At 39.9% G+C, this 13,643-nt stretch overlaps 1 protein-coding gene across 5 annotated transcripts in view; it reads left to right on the top strand.

Annotated features, from left to right (window-relative positions):
• Window positions 1–318: 318 nt before the first annotated feature.
• Window positions 319–13,643, top strand: part of LOC149156086 (uncharacterized) — a 203,550-nt gene continuing 190,225 nt past the window's right edge. For 2 of the 5 annotated variants that reach the window (XM_089437904.1, XM_089437901.1), the window contains exon 1: window positions 320–561. The gene's annotated coding sequence lies outside the window, so the exon portion shown is untranslated. Of the gene's footprint in view, window positions 562–13,643 lie in introns of all 5 variants that reach the window. The other 3 variants (XM_089437905.1, XM_089437903.1, XM_089437902.1) reach the window with 3 other exon arrangements.

Raw genomic sequence — 13,643 nt, forward strand, 5'->3', positions numbered from 1 at the left:
AACATGTTAGCATCAGTGTCTTGGCATTGTCTTTTTAGCGAGGGGATTGTTGGTAGGTTGGGTCAGCTCATCATCAATTTGAATCGGAAAAGGACCGAATTGCAAAAGGCGAAAAAAGAGAACTAATGACCTCATAAACTATTTTTAATCTCGTGAACCTTAAAATATCATTTCATTTTATTAGAAAGATTACCAATACACTGAAATTGATTCAAGAATATACAGGCTGGGCATACGCTTTGTTATAATTAGACAAACACGGACAACAAAAATTGTTTTATAAATATTTTCAATATAAAGAAATTATAAGGTTTAGCTCCTATATACACATTCTCGATAAAAACCCTTGCAACATCGTCAATTTTATTACTTTAAATTGGCCGTAAGGTCAAGGTTCGATCTGTGGCTTATTCCAAAACTTTGTTTCCTTTGTTTATCCACTTCAGGTTTCGCTGGCAAAGGTAAACTAGTAAAAGAAATTGTCAGTAACGGTCATATAGGAAGGAGCATCCAATCTACAATCAAGATACAATCTGCTGAGCTTCTTTCTGAATTTCCAAGGTACCTGTCTTATCATTTTTTATTATATCGTTTCATTTGACGGAAAATTATGCAGAGGAAACTTGATTTTATTTTATGCAGGTATTTTTCCCCAATTCCTTTGTGTTATACAAATGACTGGAATTTTGGAGAAAACTTGATTTATTGTATGCAGCTGTCTTTTTTTACCTTAATTCCTTTGCGAAAATCTGATTTTATTCAATGCATGTATTCTTTTCCCTAATTCCTTTGTGTAATACAAATAGCTGGAATTTAGGACTCAAGCAGAATATGTTCGTGTTCGATGGAAGCAAATGCTATGCTTTAGTTTGCAAATTTATGTATGAAAATCGTGTGTGAGAACCCATATTCAATACCATGATAAAACATAATACCTGATATTTGGTTGCTGTACAACAAAATATCTTCTCCTGTGAATTGAACCTAGAATCAGGTAGTTGTGCCAATACCTTTTTCTAATTTAACTGATGCTTTGCTTCCGCAGTTGCAGATTGTCACTGTTTTGTTACCGTTCTATATAGCATATATAAAGAGGAGTGTTCTAAACTATAGTTGCGGATTACTAACCTCACAGACTGCCAAGAATCTCAACAATTAAAAATAAAACTAGATTAAAACTTGATTGAAAAATCCATAGAGAAGATGAGATAATTTTATTAATCTCCAACAATTGACCATAAAAAGGTCAATGGAACTACTAAGTACATCCATGTCCATACAAAACGGGTTTGCTTTCAGGAAAGCAAGATAAAAACACAACTAATCGACTCTATAGTATCATCAAAGATATACAAATAAAAAAGCCAAGGAAATAATATAGGGCTAGGTACAAAAGCGGAGGAAAGTGAGAGCACTGCTGAGAACCCGAGGATGCCACCCAAGCATCACAACCAAGGACCAGGAAGTGAACCTCAAAGTCTCCTAGGACTGCCATATGAGGATGAGGAGCTGGGGAGGCACACACCACCTCTAAGCTAGATACCTCAGGGACTCTTCTAACATTTGAGGCCATAGAGAAGAAACCAGTGATATGTCACTGACTAGAGGATATGGAAGAGTTGGAAGAGATGGTTTGCAATGTGCCTGCTGTCTAGAAGATGCTGCTTGCTGCCGAGATTAGGTGTCCATAAATTAAAAAACAAAACAAAACTAAATCGTGTTCACATTTCTCATTGCTAAAGCAAAAAAAAGCCAATAAAATCTGTTTTTTTTATAGATTTGGCTTCCTTTTATTACAATGAGTATTCAGTATTAGGGTTACTCATAAAGTGTTTACACAATACTTGGGGTGCTTCATGTCATGTGGGGTGCATGGTGGGATGATTACCCTTCATTGTCCCATGTTGGATTTATGCATTGGTTATAGCTTGCTCTTGGATTGCTAGACTTGGTCTTGATAACCCTTGGTTGTCTCAATATGGATTTACACATTGGCTATAGCTTATTCTTGGATTGCTAGAGTTGGGTCTCAATTACCCTTGGTTGCCCCATTATGGATTTACGCATTGGCTATAGCATACTCTTGGATTGCTAGAGTTGGTCTCGATTACCCTTAGTTGTCCCAATATGGATTTACACATTTGGCTATAACTTACTCTTGGATTGCTACACTATCTTGTTGCTTATGTGGCACACTTCCTTGGTGTGTTGGAGACATAGACAACTTGATGACATTCTTCATGATGTGCACATGGAAAGTGGGTTGCTTGTCTGGAGGAAGCACCTTGGTGGAGTAAGCATTGGGCATGTTGAACGAGGGCATTGAGCCCTAGATTGCATGGGGCCTGTTGTCGCCCAAATTGTACACCTAATGTGACAACGCTCAGGGCAGGGGCTGTCACTTTGATCCTTGCCCTCTCCGTTTAAGCTATCTCCTAAATGTAGGCTAAGGGGGGTAGTCCCTACAGATGGAATGATGAGAAACCCGTTGGAAACCAACAAGTTTAGGAGATACAATTGAATGTCCTAGCAACTTGAACTAAAATTATGTGACAAGTAAGATTATTAAGCACAATCAAATTAGATTCTTAAGATAGACCAGAGCCTTAAGATTAATTACTTGCACGACAAAGATCAATATGTCAAGTTATCGGATGAACAGTTGCTGCAAGATGCAAAATCTATCCTAGATGAAGTGCAGGATCTAATCTAATGTGAGATGCAAGATCTTGGTTATTTTTAATTAAATGCCTAATCTAGGTGAATCCTTCCTCTCAATTATTTTGAAGCTAGTCACAAATGCAAGTTGTAGAGAGAAGTCCACGGGAAGGAGGCTAAGGCCTCATTAACGATACCTCCCCTGGAGTTCTAACCACTCAAGTGCCTCTGTTCCTACAAGGGATTGCCCACAAGAGAACTGCAAGGTCACCTATGTTAATTGCGAATGAGGGTCTAGACTTCTCAAATTGGGTGAAGAAGGTGGTCCTATCTCTCTTACAACCAAGCTTATGCTTGGAGGTAAATTTTAAACATGCACTTCTAACTTAGAATGAAGATGCAAATGATGTTAGATTTGCTTCAATGAGATTACAAATATGTAAAATGCTCCAATGTGACAATATTAGATTACTTGCAACCAAGATATTTCAAATATCACTTCTCAATTTAAAATTACAAGATGGCAATAGCAATTAAGGAAGCACTTTAGAGAACACTTAGAGATTATCCCAATGAAACAAGATTAGCAATATTAATTACTCAATGATCCAAGATGCTTATTAGAGTTCCTCTTATTTATAATGTAACGATTAGGAGCAAGAGAAACTTAGAGCACAATAATGAAGGCAATATCTTCTTATTACTTATGTTATGAAACAATAGAGACTTGCAACACTTCTTTAAGCATAATAGCAACTAGCACCAATGAGATTGCTAACAGTGAGCAACAATGTAAGACGAGACTAACAAATGCATTTAATTACCTATGTGATGTTATGCAAAGATGGAAGAATGCAAGGATGCAAAATGAGTAATGCAAGAGATAGTGCGTAGAGTACTAGCTTATCCTCAAAATCAAAGAGAGACAAATGCAATCGTTTAGCCAATACTTATCATTCAATGGTCATTAAGAAGATGCACTAGACTTCAATGAATGCTTATGCCAATCAGATCAACCTACTATCACTATGATAACAGTCCCAAAAATCACTTGCAAATAAGCTAGGATAATAATGATTAATCCCTTAGTTAATGTATGATGTTTCTTTAGGTGTCTTAGGCATATGTTAATTAGTTTTAAGGCTTCTTTAAGGTGATTATGAGATGATTATTCCACGGCTATATTAATCTTCAGATCTGGAACATTTACGACAGTCAAGAAAGAGAGATGATAGGGGATGAGCAAACCCTCCAAGCCTTGTGGCCTAGTTTCAATGTCAAATGAGGGAATTTGAGGCACCAAAGAGGAATGATTTGGCAATATTTAGGCTTCCAAACACCTGCAAACACAAAGTGTTAGCCTAGAAACCAAATAGACGATGAATTTGTTGGAATTTCTAAGTCTGACACGTTAGAAACCCTTCATGCACTTTACCGATTTATTCCTACCTACTTGTTCTGTTAATTAACAATTTATTTACCATGTAAACTCTGGAAATAAATACAAGTACATGCTCAACACATTACAGATCATCAACTGAAGGAAATAGAGACAAGCACACAAGTGACACTGTTGTTTTTGGACTAATGTCCCCGGAAAAACCCAATGCGGGAAAATCGGTGCAACTATCTGAGGGGTTGATTTATTAAGCAGTTTTAGAATACAATTTGGGTGCCAAATCTGGCTCACCCAATAGAGAAAAATCTCGGCAGTAGCACCTCTATACTCGAAAGCAGATATTCCGGCTGAAACCCCGGATAAACACTCCGGCAGCTCCACAGCTCCAATCTACCCCATGAAACCCCAGCGTCAACCTCTAGGGATTGCGTTAGCCTCTCTCTGGCCCAACATTAGCCCAACGTCACTTTGGCTTGGCCTGCGTCAGCCTCTAGAGGCACTGCGTCAGCCCTTTGGCCCTCTGCGTCACCCATGCTGGCCCTCTGAGGTACTGCGCAACTCCTGGCTGGTTTTGCATGAGCCCTGGCTGGCTCTGCGTGAACCCTTGGCTGCTTCTGCGTCCCTTTCTCCGGCTACTGCGCTGATCTTCCCGGTGCTATCTCTGCCTCTCTGCTTCTGTATTCACTGCCCCTCAGCCGCAACTCTGATCACTCTCTCAACTTTCTCAGCAAACCCAGCCCCAGAAAGTCGAAATCTTGATCTCTTGGTTTTTTTCTCCAAGTGACCCTCAAGCCTCCTCTTATACTTTTCTCTTTGACAAATCAACGGCCAAGATTAAGTCCCTAATCAATGGCTAAGATTAGATCTGGCTTGATCCATTTCTTTTGGACCATTCTAACACAGTTTTATATTAATTCACATTAATATTTTATTTTCCCTAAGTTTAGACTTAGGGACTCCATTAAAAATATTAATTATTTTAATATCTCCCAAACTGTTTAGAATCTGCCCAAACTCTTTCTGGGTATTGGAGATCTCATGTGCCTTAGCCTCTCCACCAATTTTCGTGGCTAGAGCACATCCGATGCTACCCCAAATCAACACTCCCTCTTAGCGAGGACTGTGCTCTAGCAATACTCCTCACTGAGCATCACTCTGATTATCCGGCATCGGTCCCTGTGCTAATGCTAGCCTGCTGCCCAACATCCTCTGCACTGCTGCATCCTGTACTGCTACCCATGGCCCTGCCACTACCACTGTTGCATCCGTATTGCAACTCCCTCTGCATCCGTGCTGCTGCCCATGGCCCTGCCACTGCCATTGCTGCATCTGCACTACAACCCCTCTCATCATGCTGCCCATAGCACTCGCACTACTAACTACTGCATTGCAACCCAGTTACTGAGAAGTAAGTAACTGATTTCCCAACTCTGACATCTCCGTCAGGCTAGAAACACTCCTAATGTTGAAGCTCCCTCTGTCACTGATGAGTGCTCCCTCTCTGACCTCTGCGCTACTGCAACAACTCCATGCATCTCGCACCGTTGCACACCTCTCTGTGCCATCTTGCACTGGTGCAACACTCCTGTGCCTCTCGCACTGTTGCAGCTTGCTAACCTCGCGCTGTCCTGGGAATCATGCACTGGAGCTCCCTCTATCGCTCCATTTGCATCCGTCTCTACCGACATCCGCCAATCCCGCTACTCCTCTTCGGGGCTCCCGTAGCAAGGTATAATCCAAGAGGTTGGGTACCTCGAGGATCCTACCCCTCATCGCCTGTAGTCCTCTTGACTACAGCTCGATGTCTCCCCACTTCTTCTGAAGTGGCACATGAGCACTCATGGCACAATCATTGTCTATCTCCACTTCCTTCTCTGCCCTTGCTGGCGCTGCCTTAGTCTTGGAGGCCTCTCCCTTACTCTTCTTCCTTGGACACTGGGTCGCATAATGACCCAGCTCCCCATAGTGGAAGCATTTGACCTTGGAGAGGTCCTTCTTCTTTCGTTTCTCTTGCTTTCCCTCAGATGCTAGGGCAACATCCTCCTCCTCCTCCTTTTTGATTATGATCCCCTTGCCACTGCTTCCCGCCTTGGTCAGCCTTTTGATCTCTTCTTGGCGAAGAGCAACCCACATTTCCTCCCAATCTGGAAGGGCAGCTCTACCCAGTATGGTCTGGACAAACACCTCCCAGTCTTCTAAGATTGCGTTCAGGGTTGTTCTCACCATCAATTCTGGATCCGGCGTTGCCCCTATGGAAGTCAGCTGATCCCGGATCTCCTTCAATTGACTGAGGAATGGGTCGATCTGTTCTCCCTTCTTCATCTGGTATGATCGCAACTGATTTTCTAGTAGCATCTTCCTCTGCATGGAAGTATGCTGATACAACTTGGTCAGGGCCTCCCACATCTCCTGTGCCGTGTTCTTCTCGGCAATATGTGGTACTATATGATCCTTGACCCCATCAAGGATGATACTCTTAGCCCTCGCCATTGCATCCTCGTACTTGTCATTATCAACCGGGTCAACTGGGATAGTTATCGTCCTCAAGGCAAAGTGCTTGACACGATTCCTGTCTAGTACGGATAAGATTTTGGCCTTCCAGACTACGAAGTTTGAGGCTCTGTCCAGTCTGTCCTGGTCTCTTACTCTGTGTAGTGCCATTTCGCTGCTCCTCTACTTCCCTCCTGGAAGTTCTCGGTATGATTCCCTTTGAGCCTCGATTTCCCTCCTGGAAACCCTTCTGCCAAATGTGGAGATGCCCCTCTCCAATCGTCTGTGCAACTGCAACACTGATCTGGATTCCTTGGCTAGAAATCCACCTTGGCAGCAACTCCCTCTACGTTGGCCTTGCCCTGTTAGGTACTGTTCTGACTATAGTACCCCACCAGCGTCACTCTACAACTTACCCACAGCCTCCTAAACCCCAACAAACTGAAGGTTAGAGCTCCTAGGCTCTGCGCAATCCCGGCATCGGCGAATCAGCCTACTTAGCCAACTGCGTCAGCCCTCCTGGCCTTTGCATGAGCCTGCCTTTGCCTCCCTTAGCCTCTGCGCTGCCTCTTCCTGGCTCAATCTTGATGACGCAAGCACTGCGTCATCCCTTCCTTGCTCTTACTCTGCTAGGAACAACTTCTGTCACTTGGGACAATTGTTTTCTGCTGCTGTTGCTCTGTTCGGCTGATGTCCTCAGTTCTCATGTGATCTGCAACCACCCTCTGATACCATGTTGGAATTTCTAAGTCTGACACGTTAGAAACCCTTCATGCACTTTACTGATTTATTCCTACCTACTTGTTCTGTTAATTAACAAGTTATTTACCATGTAAATACTGGAAATAAATACAAGTACATGCTCAACACATTACAGATCATCAACTGAAGGAAATAGAAACAAGCACACAAGTGACACTGTTGTTTTTGGACTAATGTCCCTGGAAAAACCCAATGCGGGAAAACGGTGCAGCTATTTGAGGGTTTGATTTATTAAGCAGTTTCAGAATACAATCTGGGTGCCAAATCCGGCTCACCCAACAAAGAAAAATCTTGGCAGTAGCACCTCTCTACTCGCTGAAATCCCGGATAAACACTCCAGCAGCTCCACAGCTCCAATCTACCCCACGAAACCCCAACGTCAGCCTCTCTCTGGCCCAACGTTAGCCCAACGTCACTCTGGCTTGGCCTGCGTCAGTCCTCTGGCCCTTTGCGTCACCCACGCTGGCCCTCTGAGGTATTGCGTAGCTCCTGGCTGCCTCTGCGTGAGCCCTGGATGGCTTTGCGTGAACCCTTGGCTGCTTCTGTGTCCCTTTCTCCAGCTACTGCGCTGATCTTCTCGGTGCTATCTCTACCTCTCTGTGTCTGTATTCACTGCCCCTCAGCTGCAACTCTGATCACTCTCTCAACTTTCTCAGCAAACCTAGCCCTAGAAAGTCGAAATCTTGATCTCTTGGTTTTTTTATCCAAGTGACTCTCAAGCCTCCTCTTATACTTTTCTCGTTGACAAATCAACAGCCGAGATTAAGTCCCTAATCAACGGCTAAGATTAGATCTGGCTTGATCCATGTCTTTTGGACGATTCTAACACAGTTTTATATTAATTCACGTTAATATTTTATTTTCCCAAAGTTTAGACTTAGGGACTCCATTAAAAATATTAATTATTTTAATATCTTCCAAACCCAAACCCTTTCTGGGTATTGGAGATCTCATGTGCCTTAGCCTCTCCACCAATTTTCGTGGCTAGAGCACATCCGATGCTACCCCAAATCAACAGAATCACTCTCAAAAATTGCTTGCGGCTAGATGAATTAGTGGCCCTAGGCCCCACGGCTAGGGCTAGAAAGGCTAGAAATGATGGTATAATGAAAAATCAACCTTAGAAACCCTTCTCCAAATGAACGCTAGCCCTAGAAGACAAGAGATTAGCCACAACAAAACCCAATGTTCAAGTCCCAATAGATCATAAAATTACAATGACAATCTAACTCTAAAATAACACTTGAAAGCCCTTGCAAAAATTGATTTAAGGCCTGCAAACAAGGTTAGATTCAAAATAGATCAAATGCAACAAGTGAAAACCATGTCTAACCCTTACGGCTAAGCCTAATGAGGCTACTTATGGCTGTGACTAGGCTTCAAAGGCCTCCAAAGCCTTGCGACTGTCCCTGATCAAGGAAATAAGTGAGTTATGGGCCACAAAAAAATGATTCTAGCCACCAAAGATCACTTGCCAAATCTCCAGATTAGATATACTTGTGAAAATCCCAGTTTCTATAGCAAATAAGGCCTTTAGGGGGCTCCCACAAAAAGGCTAGACGTTGAGAAAATGAGAGTTTGGTTTGGTAGATTAGGGCCTCCAAGGCCTAGATCTGCCCCTAAAAGTTGAACGCCTTCTTCCCTTGGTTTGGAAGACTCTTCCAAATGTGAATGTATGCCCAAACCCTAGTCGTCTAGGCTAGGTGAGGGCTTGAACCTTCAAGCTTCAAAGTTGCCTTTGAATTCTTGAGTCTTTGACACCTGCAAGTTATATAAATAGAGCCATCCACAAGATCTAGAAGAAATTTGAAAATAAAAACCCCGAATAATTATTTACAAAAAAAAAATACAAGGGTTAGTAAATTTATTTACAAATCTTTCACAATATCTACAAGAAAATTCAAGTTCTAATTAACAAATAAATCTCTTATAGCCCAAGTAGAAATTTGAAATAAGTGATGAAAATAATTTTATTTTAATATATTGGCCAAACTCCTTGTAAAATAAATTGTTAGATCAAGCCAAGAAGCCAAACAAGATGAAAGTCTCCCCAAACAAGACGAAAGTCTCCCCAAAGTCTATGTACTTAGGGGTTGCTCAATGGCTGAATTACCAGAAGATCTCTACACACTCAAAAGATAGATTATTAGTTTCAAAGGGGTTTGATTCACACAAGAAACCTAGAGATCTAGAGATACTTGGTAGATCTACCAGATTTATAGTGTTTACTCTAGCCCAATACCTAATGCAAGATACCTGTGCAAATATATAATCCAACCACTGGCAATGAAACAACAGTCTTCAGTAATAACCCATTAGATTATTAAAATCATTTAGGACACACCATAAATCATTGAGACAAAGATACCTTGAATTGAAACCCCAAAGACTTATGCTTTATTATCAAAGAAATGCAGTAGAGCTTAGGTTAGTACATCATCAATTGAAGTTCAAATGAGGAGCTAGAAAGCTTCCTTATATAGAAAATGAGAGGTATAAACCCCTCCAAGTGGAAAATAACGGCTAGCTTGATCCATGGCTTGATCCTCCTAAATTTTTTTCGAGCCCTTGATAAACTGGCACAAATCTCCAAAAAAAATCGATTTTCCTTGTTTACTGGGCTGGAGGGATCAAACTGTGACTTCTGGACCACTGGAGGATCTTCAAAAATAGAATTATCATTAATTGTGCAAAATAATTCACTGCTTGGTCCAAAAATTTCAACTCTCTGGGAAAATAGTCTTCTAGGTCCAACAAATTTTTGGACTAGGACTTTCTACTGTAGAAATGAGGCTTTTAATTTTGACTTGAATTTAGCCTCAATAATTTTTAGATGATTTTTCCACTTGGAGAGTAATTAATTTTTTCCTCTCATTTTTTTTGACAATTTCTGACTAATTTTAATTTTATTTTTGCCAGAAAATTAAATAATAGACTCAAGAGGGGATTACAAATATTTTTCCACCCTCTAAGTGGGTCTAAATAAATATTTTGGCAATGGTGTTCTAATTATGAGGAATCATTCACCAAAAATATTCCTAGACACACTTTTACATCAAGATATTGCAATAATCAACCCTTAGAAGGGGAATTTTATACATAGGGACAACCTCTTTTTACACAACCAAGTTTTGCGACACAAGACACATGATCTAGTATGATAAAATACATTGACTTGATAATACTAGGACTCACCTAAGACCTTATCAATGAGTTCCACCCTAGCTTTGGGGTATATTTGGGAGAAAAACTCTGCCAATTATTTGTGTTTACAAACACAAATAATTTGGGGGAGATTAAAAGTCTCCCTAGAGTGAAATCCTTTGAGAAGAATCATAGGCTTACCTAGGTGTTGTTACATGGCTTAATAGTCATACTAGAATCATTATACAATAAAAATAGTAGAATTTGGGATTACAATGACAAATTGGAAGCTTCATTGTGATAATGATTTTGAATTTTTTTATCCTTTTGATGAGTACTCTGCTTCTTGGAACTGTTGACATGTACATGGTCAGTAGGGCCATTTGGTTGCTTGCATGGAGGCTTCTACTTGATTTGAGGACACTTGGGTTGAGGAGTGATCATGCAGGAGGGGTGGACCTAGAGGTACATATGGTTTAGGAGGGAGTGTGGGGGCATTAGCAAGTGTTGGGTTGGAGGAGGAGTGGCATTAAACACATTTGATGGAGTGTTCAACCTTGGAGCCTTGCCTGTTGTATGTGCATGTCTTTGTGCTTGACATGTGTCACGTAGAGCAGTGTTCCACATGTGGGCCTAACTTGTGTAGATTTTGGTCACTAGTAGATGGGCTAGGTCCACTTTGTCTTGTTGGCCTCTCTCACCTCTCATATAGATAAAAGGAGAGTCTTTTCATCATTTGAACTTATTCACTCATGTAATCACATATGCCTTGGAGCTTGACTTGTGTCACCTAGAGTTGTAGTGCTCCACATGTGGTCCTCTCTTTCGTAGACTTATTTTTCTTGTCATGGATGAGGTCCACTTTCAATTGTTGGCCTTTCGCACCTTTCGTACAAATAAAGGGAGAAGAGACTCTTTTCATTATTTGGTCTTGTTCAATCATGTAATCACATGCTTGTTAAAGATGTGAGAGCAAGGGCGAACATGTTTACTTGTACTCTTCTTCATTTGTATTTGCTTTCTTTGTCTTGAGTGTTAGGGTTTTGGGAGGAATTTCAAGGGAAGACTAGGTTTAGGGTTTTGCCTCATGTAGACAAAGAAGACTAGGGTTTGGGATAAATTCTAGAGGAGCAAAAGAAGCAATTGGTTTTGTAGCTCTTCTGAGAGAAGAAGACTAGGGTTTTGTGGTAGTTGGAAACTCTAGCGCTACATAGTGTGCTTGTTATGAGAAGAGAGGAGACAATCTTCTACATTTGTGGGATGCAAGTATAAGTGACAAAAAGGATCTTTGGTGGAGTGACTAGTTTTGGCTAGGAGCGATTCATAGCTAGGAGTTGTTGGCTAGGGTTTTCTTATGAGCTTCCTTGCTAGGGTTTGGAGCACTTGACTTGTACTAGTGAGGGATACACCAGTGGTATATACATGTATTTCATCACACACATGCATACACATAAAGTGTTTTAACTGCCCAAAATTTATGTAATTGAAGATTTGTTTCAACTTATTTTATCTTGACTAGGCAGATTCTATCGTTGGTTACCCATGCTGATTTGACCAATGTTAGATTTATTGTTATCAACAATTTATCATCTGGGGTTTGAATGTTAAATTATTGGGAATATCAAGGAAAATATTGGAATTATTGGGGAACTTAAAAAATACACAAATAATCATTTCTTTTTAATTTTTCAACTTCTAAGCAACATCCACGTCAAACACATTGCTACATAAATTTTAAAATAAAATTGATGTATATGATGTAAAAGATGTTAAGTGGCACATCAAATATCGATATTGAAATATGATATATGTCCCAAGTCATAAGTTTTGAAAGGATGATACAAAATCATATCAAAACAAAAATAATTGTATCTCATGAGATGAATCATGGCAATAGAAACGATGGATTTCCCCTTGTTTTCATAATGGAAAATGGTCACAACATCTTCAACAATGATACCGAAAACATACCATGGGACCACTAAAACTTGATTTGTATCGGAATCTGAAAAAACCAAACCGAAAGACTAGTCAACCAAAAAATACATAAAATGTTCAAAATTTGATAAAAAATGTATAATTCATGTGCATTCATAGGAATCCAAATCATTATACACAAATATGTAAAGTTTCTCATGTATATAACAAGGGTGCATATAACCAAAATAGCACCAAGCACAATCCTTTGAAGCGAAATATATGAATAAAGAAACTCTAAATGGCCTCTAGAGACCAAATAAAATAACGCTGCAACAAATAACTACGTAACATCAAAATTATTGCCTATATTGGGATCCTCCTCATCAATATCTCCTTGTAAGATTAAAATAAGATAGAAAAAGCTTAAAATGCCCAATCAATGATTTTGCTAGAGTAAAGGGTACATTTCTATTCATAGTTTTAAAACCTACAATCGAGAACTGGCATGGTCCACCTATCAAGCTGGTTATTGAACTAGAGTTGGAAAAATATATTGGTTAGATCTCAATGAACTGGTCTTTAAAATAATACATCAAATAATTATTTTTTAATGAAAAGAATATTTTTAAGATTTAAAACCATGATTCCAAACCATTAGAGACAAAATATGCAAAATTTGCTTATCTATATCATGTAAGGGTGGATATATCAAAATTGCACCTAGTGCAATACATATCAACAAGAAAATACATAATACAATGAAGCTCTAGAAGGCCTCTAGAGTCCAAAAACAAATGCTACATGCCACTGGGCCACTGGCCTACTGCCAATCTATATATCAATAATAAACATGATCAATCCTCATCAAACTCATCACCACTACTAGACATGGGATCATCAATAGGAGCTACATAAACATGTTGATGTTTTATGGCTATGGAAGGTCTTTTACATTGGCTTGGTGTCTTAGAATGTAGAAGTTTGATTGCCTCTTTAGGTGCTTGCTCGGTGGAGTAAGCGACTTTATTATTTCTTTCATAAGGTTAACCTTAGGAAAAGTCCAATAATTAAAGTAATGAATTCTTGTGTACTATTAAGCAAAAGTTCTAAGGATAAATAATAAAATTATTTAAGTGACTTGGATTTAATTTCAACCATTGATCTCAAGAGAGGCATATGATCTAATCTTAGCCATTGAGATTAGGGTTAGGGATTATTTGCTTAATGAAATGATAAAGTGAATATAATAGTGAGGTGAAGACACCATTAT

The sequence above is a fragment of the Pinus tabuliformis genome, chromosome 9 (genome assembly GCF_031772625.1).
Source record: "Pinus tabuliformis cultivar Carrire ecotype Pingquan chromosome 9, CPIR1, whole genome shotgun sequence".
NCBI classification, from domain to species: domain Eukaryota; kingdom Viridiplantae; phylum Streptophyta; class Pinopsida; order Pinales; family Pinaceae; genus Pinus; species Pinus tabuliformis.